General features: G+C 43.8%; 1 pseudogene; it reads right to left on the bottom strand.

Moving 5' to 3' along the window:
• Positions 1 to 1,592: 1,592 nt before the first annotated feature.
• Positions 1,593 to 12,356, bottom strand: LOC132503115 (CDP-diacylglycerol--inositol 3-phosphatidyltransferase-like; annotated as a pseudogene).
• Positions 12,357 to 12,646: the final 290 nt, after the last annotated feature.

The raw sequence follows: 12,646 nt of genomic DNA, 5'->3' as shown, positions 1-12,646 counted from the left end.
TTGTTCGTGTAATTTGTTTTCACATAAAGACTTTCATACATTTGAAGGCAGCCATATTGTCCCACCTGGGGCTTCTCTTCCTCGAGCTGAATATTCTGAATTACTCAACCATTCCTCATGTAATATGGTATCTTGCTGGAGACTAGCACACCAGTGTGTCTTTTGCTGTTCAAGCAAGAAATACCAGAGAAATAGACTCACAGACATAGAAAACAAATTTATAGTTACCAAAGGGGTTAGCAGAGGTAAGGGGGTGAGAGATAAATTGGCAGTTTGGGATTAACCTGTACACACTACTATATATAAAATGGGTAAGCAATGACCTACTGTATAGCACAGAGAAATATACTTAATGTCCTGTAACAACCTATAATGGAAAAGAATCTGAAAAATAATATATATACACAAATAACTGAATCACTTTGTTGTGCACTTGAAACTAACACAACATTGTAAATTAACTACACTTAAATTAAAAAAAATACCAGAAATTTCTCCTGTTCATCCTCATATAGAATGTTCCCTTCTTAATGAAATATTAATAATAATAACAATAATAGCTAATATGTATTAAATATCACTATGCCTTGTATGAGACCTCATTTTGAACCATGTAAATCCCTGGGGGTTCTCAGATGAACCACAGAGGACCCCCAAAGAAGATGATACAGGACTTCCTACATGGTAGATTATATAACTGTCCATGAAGTATTCTGATTTCCCATCATGAAATAGCCCTCCTCATTTTGCCATCTCAGGCCATGTGATTTGCTTTAGCAAATATTAGCAATTGCTTTAAGAGTCAGGGTTCCCCTTGTCCATTTCCTCTTGGCCAAAATGGTCAGCAAATGGTGTGTGTTCCAGAGTAAAGCTGACTCCATCTCCCTAGAAAAGAATGAAATGTGATGGACATGTAACAGGAGCAAGAAATAAATTTTTAATTTTGTAAGTCACCAAGATTTTTGAGGGTTTTTCTGTTTGTTTGTTAGTTTGTTTTCCAGTGACACTCCCACCTTCATTATCAAGGTTTTCAGAGCCAGGACAGAGGAGATTGCAATGGGGATCTCAACAGCCCCTTCTCTCCTGACCATTAGACCCACAGGATTCCTCTAGCCAGGGGCAGAGGTCTGAATCCCTGCCTTTTGGGAAACCTGGCCCCTACCCCACCTCCCTCGCTCAAGTGTCCCTAAGGTCTCAGGCCAAGCCAGATCCCAGGGCTGAGCCAGCGGGTGTGACAATACCCAGTCCTCAGACAGCTCTCTTGGGGTCCCAGGAGCACTGCCCGTGTGGATGGGCCCTCCTGAGCATCCTTCCTGATTTGAAGTCCAGGTCCCTGGAGATCACAGGGGTGGGACTGGTCCCCAGGATTACGGAGAACATGACATCACCAAAGAGGCTGGCCCCCCTTCCCAGCAGGTTGGATGACACATTGGGAAGATGTGAGCCTGGGACCTCCTAGGAGGGACAGGGGAGCCATGTGGCACAGTGAGACTCCCAGGGCTGGTGGGCAGCCAGGGACTGGGGGTTCCACGGTCACGTCTTGTTGGCACGATCTGCTGCGTCCAAGGCAGCCATGTTGCAGGCGGCTGTGATCAGGTGGTGATCCAGAGGCGCATTCGGAAAAGACCCACAAAGCCAACTAAAGGTCCTTGAGAGATCACAGGGGAGGGACTGGTCCCCAGGATTACAGAGAACATGACAGAGGAGAAGGCAGTAGAAGGGCTCATTTCCAGCACCCAGGATAAATAGAGCAGGTCTGGAGGTGTAGTAGGTGCAAAGCACTGGATTTCCAGACAGGTTAATCATCTTGTGACTTTCACCACCTTGGACCACGGAACTGTGGAGGTGCAGCCTGTGGCTGGCCACATCCAAGCTCATGTTGAGCTGGAAGAGGAGGGTGGCATGAGGGTACAGTAGGGCCAGGTTGACCAGCAGACACATTGTAGAACAGCAGTCTGCCCGCATGTCCAGCATGGCCCCAAACCCGGTCCCTTGATTAAGGACTCGAGCAGTGTGTCCATCAAAAGCGTCCAGATGTCCACTGAACAGGTCGAAGGAGGAGGCCATGAGGGGGGCAGCAGAGCATGAAGTAGAAAGAAATGATGGTGAAGACAATCTGTCCATAACCGATGAGGTTAGACGCAAACAGGAAGATATTTTCGCCTGGCACCGGAGGTCCCCTGGCCACCCTGGGCCTTATCTGGAGGTGTCGGCTGTGTCCCACTCCGGGCACAAGGCTCACCCTCCAGCCTGGTGCATTGGCCGTGCCCACTGCACGCAGGTCCCCACTGACCCAGTTGGGTCCCAGATGTTAAAGCTCGCTGCCAGCTGGAGCATGGGCCAATCCAGCTGTGCATGGAGCAGAGGTCATTTATTATCACAGCATAAACTAGCCTATCTTGACTGTTACATCCTCAGCCTTGGATGCTGAATGTTGTATAGAAGTCTTATTGATTAGATACTTATATAATGTGATTCAGAATCCCTTTACCTCCCTGGATCTTTGTGGATAAATATATTCTTTCTAAGATGAGATACACAGCAACATACAAGACATTCCCTGTGTAGTCTGATGAATGTTCCCTTGTTATGGACACTATTTCTTCTATAGCAGGATAACATTTTCCCCTATTTCACCCCACGATCCTTCTCCCTCTTTATGCAACAGCTGAGGAATGTTATGCCCATCATCTTAAGAAAGGTAATGCAGCAGAAAGAGAGAAGCCAAGAGTCTTTTCTTGGCTTTGAGTTTTGGGCTAGGGCCCCAGAAGAAGTGGGAAAAAATGCTTGTGCTTAGTAAATACAATTGATTTGGAAGTCTTCAAATGGTAGAAAGCTTTCTACTTCCCATATCCTGAAATTGGAAAAATCCCCTGGGCTAGGAAGATGAGAGAGAGGAGAATTTAAGTGAAAATGATTTCCTGGAAAGAAGGGGTTACCTGCCTACCTGTTGACTTCCCAGGACTGAGCCCAGCAGGGAGGATGAAAGAGACAGCAGAGACTGGGAAGATCCAAAGGCAGGGAAGGTGTGTAGCTGCTTCCCCAGGTAGGACCTAGAGAAATGGCAAAACCCCAGAGTGAAGTGCATCACAGAATGAATCTTGTCCACAAGCAGGTCTTGTTTGGAAAGCCCAGGGTTTTTAAACAATGTGATTTTGAATGACTTTGAATGGAGCATGCCCTTCCTAGCTTCACCAGTCCTCACTCCCTATAATCTTGTTCCTGGTCTACTATACTGACTTTCCCCTACAGGCACTGAGTTTATTTATGTATTTATTTTTTTTAATTTTTAAAATTTATTTACTTATTTATTTATTTATTGGCTGAGTTAGGTCTTCGTTGCTGTGCGTGGGCTTTCTCTAGTTGCAGCGAGCGGGGGCTACTCTTTGTTGCAGAACACAGGCTCTAAGCACACAGGCTGCAGTAGTTGTGGCTCGTGGGCTCTAGAGTGCAGGCTCATGTGGTACACGGGCTTAGTTGCTCCGCGGCATGTGGGATCTTCCCGGACCAGGGCTCGAACCCCTGTCCTCTGCATGGGCAGGAGGATTCTTAACCACTGCACCACCAGGGAAGTCCCCAGGCATTGTGTTTAAAATCCCTGACTAGACAGACAGACATGAAAATACTCCACACAGTTCCCAACACGCCTCAGCAGAGTATTTCTGTTTACTCAAAAGAGAGTGGTGCGAGAGGAAGAGAAAGAGGACGGGTCAGCTGTGGTTGAAAACCAGATGTAAACACGAGAATTCCCAGGCAGTCCAGTGGTTAGGACTCTGCACTCTCAGTGCTGAGGGCCCAGGGGTTCAATCCCTGGTCTGGGAACTAAGATCCCACCAAAAAACAAAAAAACAAAACCAAGAACAGGTGTGGATGGGTGACAACTAGACCAGGATGCTTCCTCAAAATTATGGCACTTCCAAAGTCCCACTCTCCACCAAAACTGGAGCAAAGCATAGCAACACTGAATTGACTGAGATGAAGCTTTTACAACCTAGGTATAAGCTAGGGTTGGGCTAGACATTATGTTTGACTCCCTAGTAGCTATTCCCTCTCTCTCTAATTGAAGACCAGCAATGAAACTTGAGAAACTGATCCTGACTCAAGTGATATACCTGATTGATCCAAGGGCATTTCAGCTGCCCCCTGCCATTAATTAATTCAAGAATGATAAGTGACCCAATTCTGAGCAATTATGAGTAAAAGCAATTTATGGAAGTTTCTGAGAAAGTTTACAGTCAGCAATGGGAGCCAATCTATCTTTCGTTGAAACAAGACATCTTTGTAGCCCAACTGTTGTTGAGAGCCACCCTACAGTCACGAGGGGGACCAGAATGAGTTTGAAGCCAACAGCATGAATGACAGAGCAGAAAGATGAAAAGAACTTGGTCCTTGATGACATAATTCAACCAATAGACCAAACCTGAATTCTTCCCTACTTTTGGATGTCCTCTTACATTAGCCAATAAATTCTTTATTATTTAAGTCAATTTGAGTTATATTTTCTATTGCCCACAGTTAAAGCATCCTGATATAGATTCATAATAAATATTAATTTTAGTCACAGAAAAATTTAAAAGCTACAATTTTCACATCATAGTTGAAGAACTAAGATTCATTTTGCTAAAATTTCACATTATCTAAAATTGAAGTTGGGACTTCCCTGGTGGCGCAGTGGTTAAGAATCCGCCTGCCAATGCAGGGGACACAGGTTCGAGCCCTGGCCCAGGAAGCTCCCAGATGCCCCAGAGCAACTAAGCCCCTGAGCCACAACTACTGAGCCTGCACTCTAGAGCCTGCAAGCCACAACTACTGAGCCCACCTGCCACAACTACTGAAGCCCTCATGCCTAGAGCCCATGTTCCACAACAAGAGAAGCCACTGCAATGAGAAGCCCACGCACTGCAATGAAGAGCAGCCCCCACTCACCACAACTAGAGAAAGCCCACATGCAGCAACGAAGACCCAATGCAGCCAAAAAAATTAATTAAAGTTATAAATAAATAATAAATAAATAAATTTGAAGTTGCTTTTTTTACAAATCCAGTAAGTATTAACTTATGTAAAGCATTGAAGATACACATATTTTTTAATTGTTCATGGATAATCACTGGAAACTAGAAAATTTCCACTCTCTAATTCTGCCTCCTTCATTTATTTAACAGCATTTATTGAGTGCCAACTGCATGCCAGGCACTTAATACAATAATGGTCAAAAGAGTCCCATTTTCATTGACTCACAGATTATCGGATACAAGGAATTCAGGTTCAGAAGTGGTTTAAATACCTCTGCCAGGAAACCTCTAAATGAAAGAAAGAGATATGGGTTAAATTCTTAGATGAAGGAAAATTCAACAAGGAAGTCAGTTCCAAACACTAGCCAAAATAGACTCCTGGTTGAATGGGTGGTGGAATCAAAAATCTCAGTGGAGGACTTCCCTGGTGGTCCAGTGGTTAAGACTCCGAGCTTCCACTGCAGGAGATGTGGGTTCCATCCCTGGTTGGGAAAGTTCCCCATGTCACAGGGTGCGGTCAAGGGAAAAACAAAATCTCAGGGGAGTTTTTTTTTTTAATCAATTTATTTATTTTATTTTTTATTTTTGGCTGTGTTGGGTCTTCGTTGCTGTGCGTGCGCTTTCTCTAGTTGTAGCGAGCGGAGGCTACTCTTTGTTGCAGTGCACGGGCTTCTCATTGTGGTGGTGGCTTCTCTTGTTGCAGAGCACGGGCTCTAGGCTCGCGGGCTCAGTAGTTGTGGCACGTGGGCTCAGTAGTTGTGGCTCGTGGGCTCTAGAGCGCAGGCTCAGTAGTTGTGGTACACGGGCTTAGTTGCTCTGCAGCATGTGGAATCTTCCCAGACAGGGTTTGAACCCGTGTCCCCTGCATTGGCAGGCAGATTCTTAGCCACTGCACCACCAGGGAAGCCCCTCAGGGGAGTTTTAAATGGCAGCATCCTAAAAATACCTTGTCTTAAAGTAGACCATATCTCAGGTTATATTCAAGGCTTTTCTCCAACTGGATCCAGAATACATCCTTTTCCTTTCTTCCTCAACATAGATATGTATAAATAAGCCACTATTCATTTTATTCATTCAACAAACATTACTGAGTTCCTACTTTATTCCAGCTTCTAGGCTAGGTGTTGGGGATGCAGAGTTGAATAGGGACCCTACATTTCATAAAATTTAAGACCAATGGAGGAGTCGGACATATAACAACAACAACAACAACAACAAAAAAGCAAAAACAAAAAATTAGAAAAGAACGGGGTCCAGTATCAAAGGGACCTTAGTTAGAAACCAGGATCCACAATTTACAAGACGGGTGCTATGGATCCATTGTTTAACCTTAATTCCTTTATATCCAAAAGGGGAATAATAATAATAATAGCTATATCATAAGATTTTTTTTGATGATTAAATGCTTTCTGAAAAAATCATATATCAAGCACATACTAAGCACTCAATAAATATTAGCTATTACTACTACTCATTAAACGCTATGATTCAAGCACTGTTCTAGATGTTTGTAATATATCAGTGAATAAAACGGACAAAAATCTGTCCTTGTGTAGCTTACATTACTATTTTCATGCAATATAATACATATAATGAAGTACATATAATGAAAGCTCACTATTGTATCCTTAGAATCTGACTTTCTTAACTTGGGATTCTCCCAGATCCTGAGTAAATAAATTGGGCGTAAGTCTTTTTTTTGAGAGGTGATCCTGGAAAGCATGGTAAGGGAGAGAAGTGAAAAATGGAAAGAGAAAAAAGCCCGATACATGAATTAGTGGATCACCTCAAGAGGCAACTGGAGCTCATCCTCACAGGGACTTTTTGAATGACTGTGTAGAACACAGCTCAGAACTGTCCTAGGGTATTAGTCCACTAGCTTGTTTTCATTGGTAGAAGGTTTCTCCTGAGGCGTCCCTCAAGCAGAAAAACACAGGAAGCCATCTGCATGATAGGAATTGTCTGCCGGTGATCTCATGGGAGGGTTAAGAGGATATGGGTGAGGGACAAGAGCTCTGCTATACTAATAAAATTAATATTTTATTATAAATGCCTCTCTTACTAAGATAAATTATACTTTAAAAAATTACCTCATAAATGTTACTGCTAGGCTGAGAAAATGTTCAATATTAATTCCACTCTATTTTCCGTTTTATAGACATAAGCGTTAAGAAAACTTTTCCACACAAATCAGAGGATGGGAATAGAGTTTTGTTGCAGCAATAGCATTCAGTTCTTTGAACTCCTTCCAAGTTATATTCCAAAAACTGCAGAGTGATCTATCATTAAAATGCATTTTATCTATTAGCTGAAACTCGATTCTTCCCTCAATTCTGTTGCAAGCAAAGAATTAGAAAATACCTGACTTGCAAAAGCATTTGTTATCCAGTCGGGAAAGCCAATGACTTTCTGGATTTCTGGGAAGTTTATCAAAAGGGCTTTCTCAAGAATTATCAAACAATTATTAAATCAGACTTGTTACTTTTCCACCTATAGGCATTTTGATTGACGTGGTATGTTCAGAAAGGTTTAGAAAATGAAAATACCATTAATTTCCAAATACCTTAGGTAATAAAAATTTTGACAAGGAATTTTTCTCGCTTAAACAGTGTGATTTAAACATATTTTATTCAAAACTCTTGGTGCTGTATTTTTAGCTCATGGAAATATCTGCCTAACATCTAACTGGAAAAGTCAACCCTCACTGTCAAACCAACCAGCCAAATCAGATTGTTTTTCTGTCAAAAAAGATCTGACTACATTTTTCTATCCAAATAAATATATTAAGACACATTCTCATGACAACCATCTCACTTCTGAATTCAAAGAGAGAGAGGATCTTGCTGAGAAATTTGTTCCTGAATGAAATAAAGTATATAAAGTGCTGTTCAGTTTTTAAATTTTTGATCAATACTCCCCACCCCTCCCCCACCCCTCCCCCACCCCCATTTGTTTGTTTGCTGTCACAAGACTGTCAGAAGGGATAGATTCTTTTTTGGCCACACTGCATGACATGCAGGATCTTAGTTCCCCTGACCAGGGGTCGAACCCATGCCCCCTGCAGTGGAAGTGCAGAGTCCTAACCACTGGACCGCCAGGGAATTTCCAGAAGTGATAGATTCTTTGACAATAGTCAGGGGATGGAAAGGTTGAGGTTGTTAAATGAAAAATGCCATCATGTCCCTACTCTACAGTGTAACTGGATTCAAAACATCTAACGGGGTCAAAATAGTCCATCCCAGAGGCCACATTTCCTTCTTCACAGGATGTGGCATAAGTCAAGAAAAAACACAAGCCCGACTTTGGGTGCAGGCAACCTGGATTAGAAGAGGCTTAGCCTACCCTAGTATTTTAAATAGTCTCTTTGGAGGCCTGGAGGATTTTACACCCAGTGCAAGTTACCATAATAAGATGGGGACAACTATGTCTTTTTTTTTTTTTTTTTTTTTTTTGCTGTACGCAGGCCTCTCACTGCCGTGGCCTCTCCCATTGCGGAGGACAGGCTCCGGACGCACAGGCTCAGCGGCCCTGGCTCACGGGCCCAGCCACTCTGCGGCATGTGGGATCCTCCCCGACCGGGGCACGAACCCGTGTCCCCTGCATCGGCAGGCGGACTCTCAACCACTGTGCCACCAGGGAAGCCCAACTATGTCTTTTTATTTTATCAAATGGGATAAAAATGATTTTGCATGAGGAGTTGGGAATGGAAAACCGGCATAACACCTCAACACTCATCATTTCCTCAGAGAAATCCTTTCTAGCAGAATTACTTATGGAAACCAAGATCCAGAAACTAATTCCCTTAACAGTATCTGTATCGTCAGATTTCTTGGAAAGTCCTTGTATCTGCCTTTGAAAACTATTAGATTTCTACCATTTACATCATTTGATCCTCATAACAGCTCTGTGAGTTTGGTACTTAAGAAAGCTATTAATATGACTCTCACTTAACAGATGAGGAAACTAAGGTGCAGAAACATCACACCAATTACCTAAAGTCACTTGAACCCAGCTGAATCAACACCCTGGGTTCATTTAGCAGAGACCCCTGCTTCTCCTCCAACCAAGTGGACCAACACACCACCACAGCACCACTGTTTCCTACCAGGGAGGCCTCTACTGCTCCTCTCTAACCCCTCATAGGATACTGGACTAAATGACACTCAGGTTTCTGTCAGTTTCTCATTGAGACTCAATTATCATGTTTTAGCTCTGATTCAAGCTAATTTTTCTCCAACATTTTTTTTTTTTTTGCAGTACGCGGGCCTCTCACTGTTGTGCCCTCTCCCATTGCGGAGCACAGGCTCAGGACGCGCAGGCTCAGCGGCCATGGCTCACGGGCCTGGCCGCTCCGCAGCATGTGGGATCTTCCCAGACCGGGGCACGAACCCGTGTCCCCTGCATCGGCAGGCGGACTCTCAACCACTGCGCCACCAGGAAAACCCCTCTCCAACATTTTATTAAGAAAAAATTTGAAAACATCTAAATTGAAAAATTTTATACACCCACCTGTATACCTAGATTCTACCATTAATATTTTACTGTATCAGCCAGACTTATTTTTTAAACAAATTTTTGGCAGCTTACATTTCCCCCTGTATAAAACAGGAAAATAGGGCTTCCCTGGTGGCGCAGTGGTTGAGAGTCTGCCTGCCGATGCAGGGGTCACGGGTTCGTGCCCCGGTCCGGGAAGATCCCACATGCAGCGGAGCGGCTGGGCCCATGAGCCATGGCCGCTGAGCCTGCGCTTCCGGAGCCTGTGCTCCACAACGGGAGAGGCCACAACAGTGAGAGGCCTGCGTACAGCAAAAAAAACAACAAAAAACAAACAAACAAACAAAAAAAACAGGACAATACTATTGTACCTTCACCCAAAACGTTTTCAAGGAGTAAGGCTTCTGACTCACAGAAAACTAGGAAGATAAATTTTCTCAGCTCCACTGGTTCAGGTCATTCATTCAGTTCAGTACTAAACTTGGAAGTACATTAGAAACACCTGGGGAGTTTTTAAAACATACCAGTGCCCCAGCCCTCTCCCTGATCAGTCAAGTCAGAATCACCGGAAGTAGGTACGTGTTTTACCATTCAGTTAGCCAACAGGTAATTAATGAGTACCAACCATGTGCCAGGTACCATCTGAGGCATCAGAGTGAGCAAGGAAAGTCCCTGCCATCATGGCACTGCATCCTCTTGCCTGTCCACCAAATTCCTTTCTGCACATTGTGTCTCAGCCCCTTCCATCTAACTCTCCTTCCCTCTCTTCAGATCTTTGCTCAGATCCCAGAATATTCTACTTCCTCTTCTCTAACTAGGACGCACCTACTTATGCCTCAAGGTCCAGTTTGCATGCCGCCTCCTCTGGAGTTTCGCTTGGCCCTAGAGCTCGCTCCTTCTCAGGAGTCCTACAGCTGGCTTTTCATATCATCATTATGGTAGGATACAGCTCATTGTGGGAGGGTTTCTGGTTTCACCTGTGGGACTCTGCGTGCTGTGAAGAGGCAGAGACTACTGTATTTGACCTGATATGTTCATCATGTAGGAAAGCGCCTGTAACATGGCACCATTTCAAAATTTAAAACAAGCAAACAAACAAACAAAGGCCAGTGTCGATATTGTATCAAACCTAAGGCAATCACCACCTCCACGTATGGCATGTTTCCTGAGACTTATTCTGAGTTCCTTCCTTACGACTTGTTTGATGCTCTCTTTCATCCAAAGGGACAGAAGCTAGACTTTGCAGGGGACAGACCTGATAATGAAGAGCTCTGGAGGCTTACAAATTGTGTTCTTGGATTTTTCTACATCCCCCATTGAAAAATCTTTCAAACTCCTGCCCCCACCAATGGAATTTGTAAAGGGGACTGTCCGGGAGAAGACAGGCCATGAAAGAGTCCACTAGGTTAGACAGGAATAGCCGAGCACGCAGGCTTTGAAGTCTGATGGAACAGAGGACTTCACCCAACTATTTGACTTGAGCAGTTTACTTAACCTCTCTGAACCTCAGTTTCTTTACCTATAAAATGCAGACCAATATTCTCTCCCCCCTTCTCTCCACATCAGCCTCAAGCTTCATGAAGAATCACGTTAATAGGTAAAATTTACTGAGTGTTTACTGTGTGCCAGGCACGTTGCTAGCTCCTTTACAGTGCAAAACAACGACCCTCTGAGGTACTGTTATGATGCATGTTTTGCAGGTCATGAAACGGAGACAAATTAAATAAGCTGTCAATGATTATACAGCTAGTAAAGAGTGGATTCAAATCCAGACAATCTGGCTCCAAGAGATCACTCTTATCCATGTTCTAGGGACCTTGTTTACCTTATTCAGCCCCTATCTGCAGGTCCTAGAATAGTCACAGACATGTGGGTGCTAAAAATAACTGTTGAATGAAGCAATCAATACCTTTTTGAAGCATTGTTGTAAGAAGGAAGGAAGTTCTATTTATTTATTATCTACCCTGTTCTATGCTCTTTTATGTGTCTTATTTCACTTAATCCTCCTACAAGGATTGCATACACAGAGGAGGAAACTGAATAGAGGTAAAGTAACTTGCCCAAGGACACACAACTGACAAACAGCCTCTATGCCTCCTCACAGCAAAGCCTCTGCATTCTTATCTCTATACCTGTGGTCTTCAAGTATTTTTATTCACCTTGTACCTTTTCACGTTGACACCTAGAAGGTTTTATCATTAGTTGAAGTCATTGCAAAGGCTGTAATTTCCTATTTTTAAAATGTCTGGTACTACTACCACAATTTGCAAATCAGGGCAATATGCCTGATGCAAGAAAAAGGAAAAAGCTACAACCGGTAAAAGATCTCAGGAATGTACGTCTAATTGACACTACATCGCATGAGTCATCAATGGCCCTTTGTGCCCACTGACTATGACAGCCCTAAACAAGAAGGGTTTCCTATTTAAGCTGCAGTAACTTTTCTGACTAAGGATGATCTTCATTAATTATTCCTTCTGTGGCAGATTGCTGTAGTTCCTCTAATGCATTTGGGACGACTGTCTCAAAGCAATCCGCAACGTTCCTGACAACTCCTTGTTCTGTCTCCTGCTAAAACTGTAGCCCTTCTATGCCAAGTTCTTAGAAGCTTCTACTACCATACCCACTACTTCTACCACTACGTTCATATCCATAAGCACCACCATAGGGAATGCCCCCCTTTGTTGGCCTATAATTTGACTGCTGTTGTCCATTATCATTTCCAAAATCATAGTTCCCACCACCACCATAGTTCCCACTGCCAAACTTTTCTCCTTCATTGCAGCCACCATATCCTCCACCTTGGTTTCCACATCCTGGTCCACTCCCCCCTCTATTACCATCTGCCATAGTTGCCACCATCACTATCTACCATTATGCCCTTCATAACCACCTGTGCTACCACCACTTCTTCTTCTTCTTCTTTTTTTTTTTTTTTTTGCGGTATGCGGGCCTCTCACTGTTGTGGCCTCTCCTGTTGCAGAGCACAGGCTCTGGACGCGCAGGCTCAGCGGCCATGGCTCACGGGCCCAGCCGCTCCGCGGCATGTGGGATCTTCCTGGACCAGGGCACGAACCCGTGTCCCCTGCATCAGCAGGTGGACTCAACCACTGCGCCACCAGGGAAGCCCCACAACTTCT

Source organism: Mesoplodon densirostris, chromosome 2, assembly GCF_025265405.1.
Source record: "Mesoplodon densirostris isolate mMesDen1 chromosome 2, mMesDen1 primary haplotype, whole genome shotgun sequence".
Classification (NCBI taxonomy): Eukaryota; Metazoa; Chordata; class Mammalia; order Artiodactyla; family Ziphiidae; genus Mesoplodon; species Mesoplodon densirostris.
Note: the sequence above shows the minus strand (reverse complement) of the source record. Positions and strands in the feature narration are given on the sequence as shown.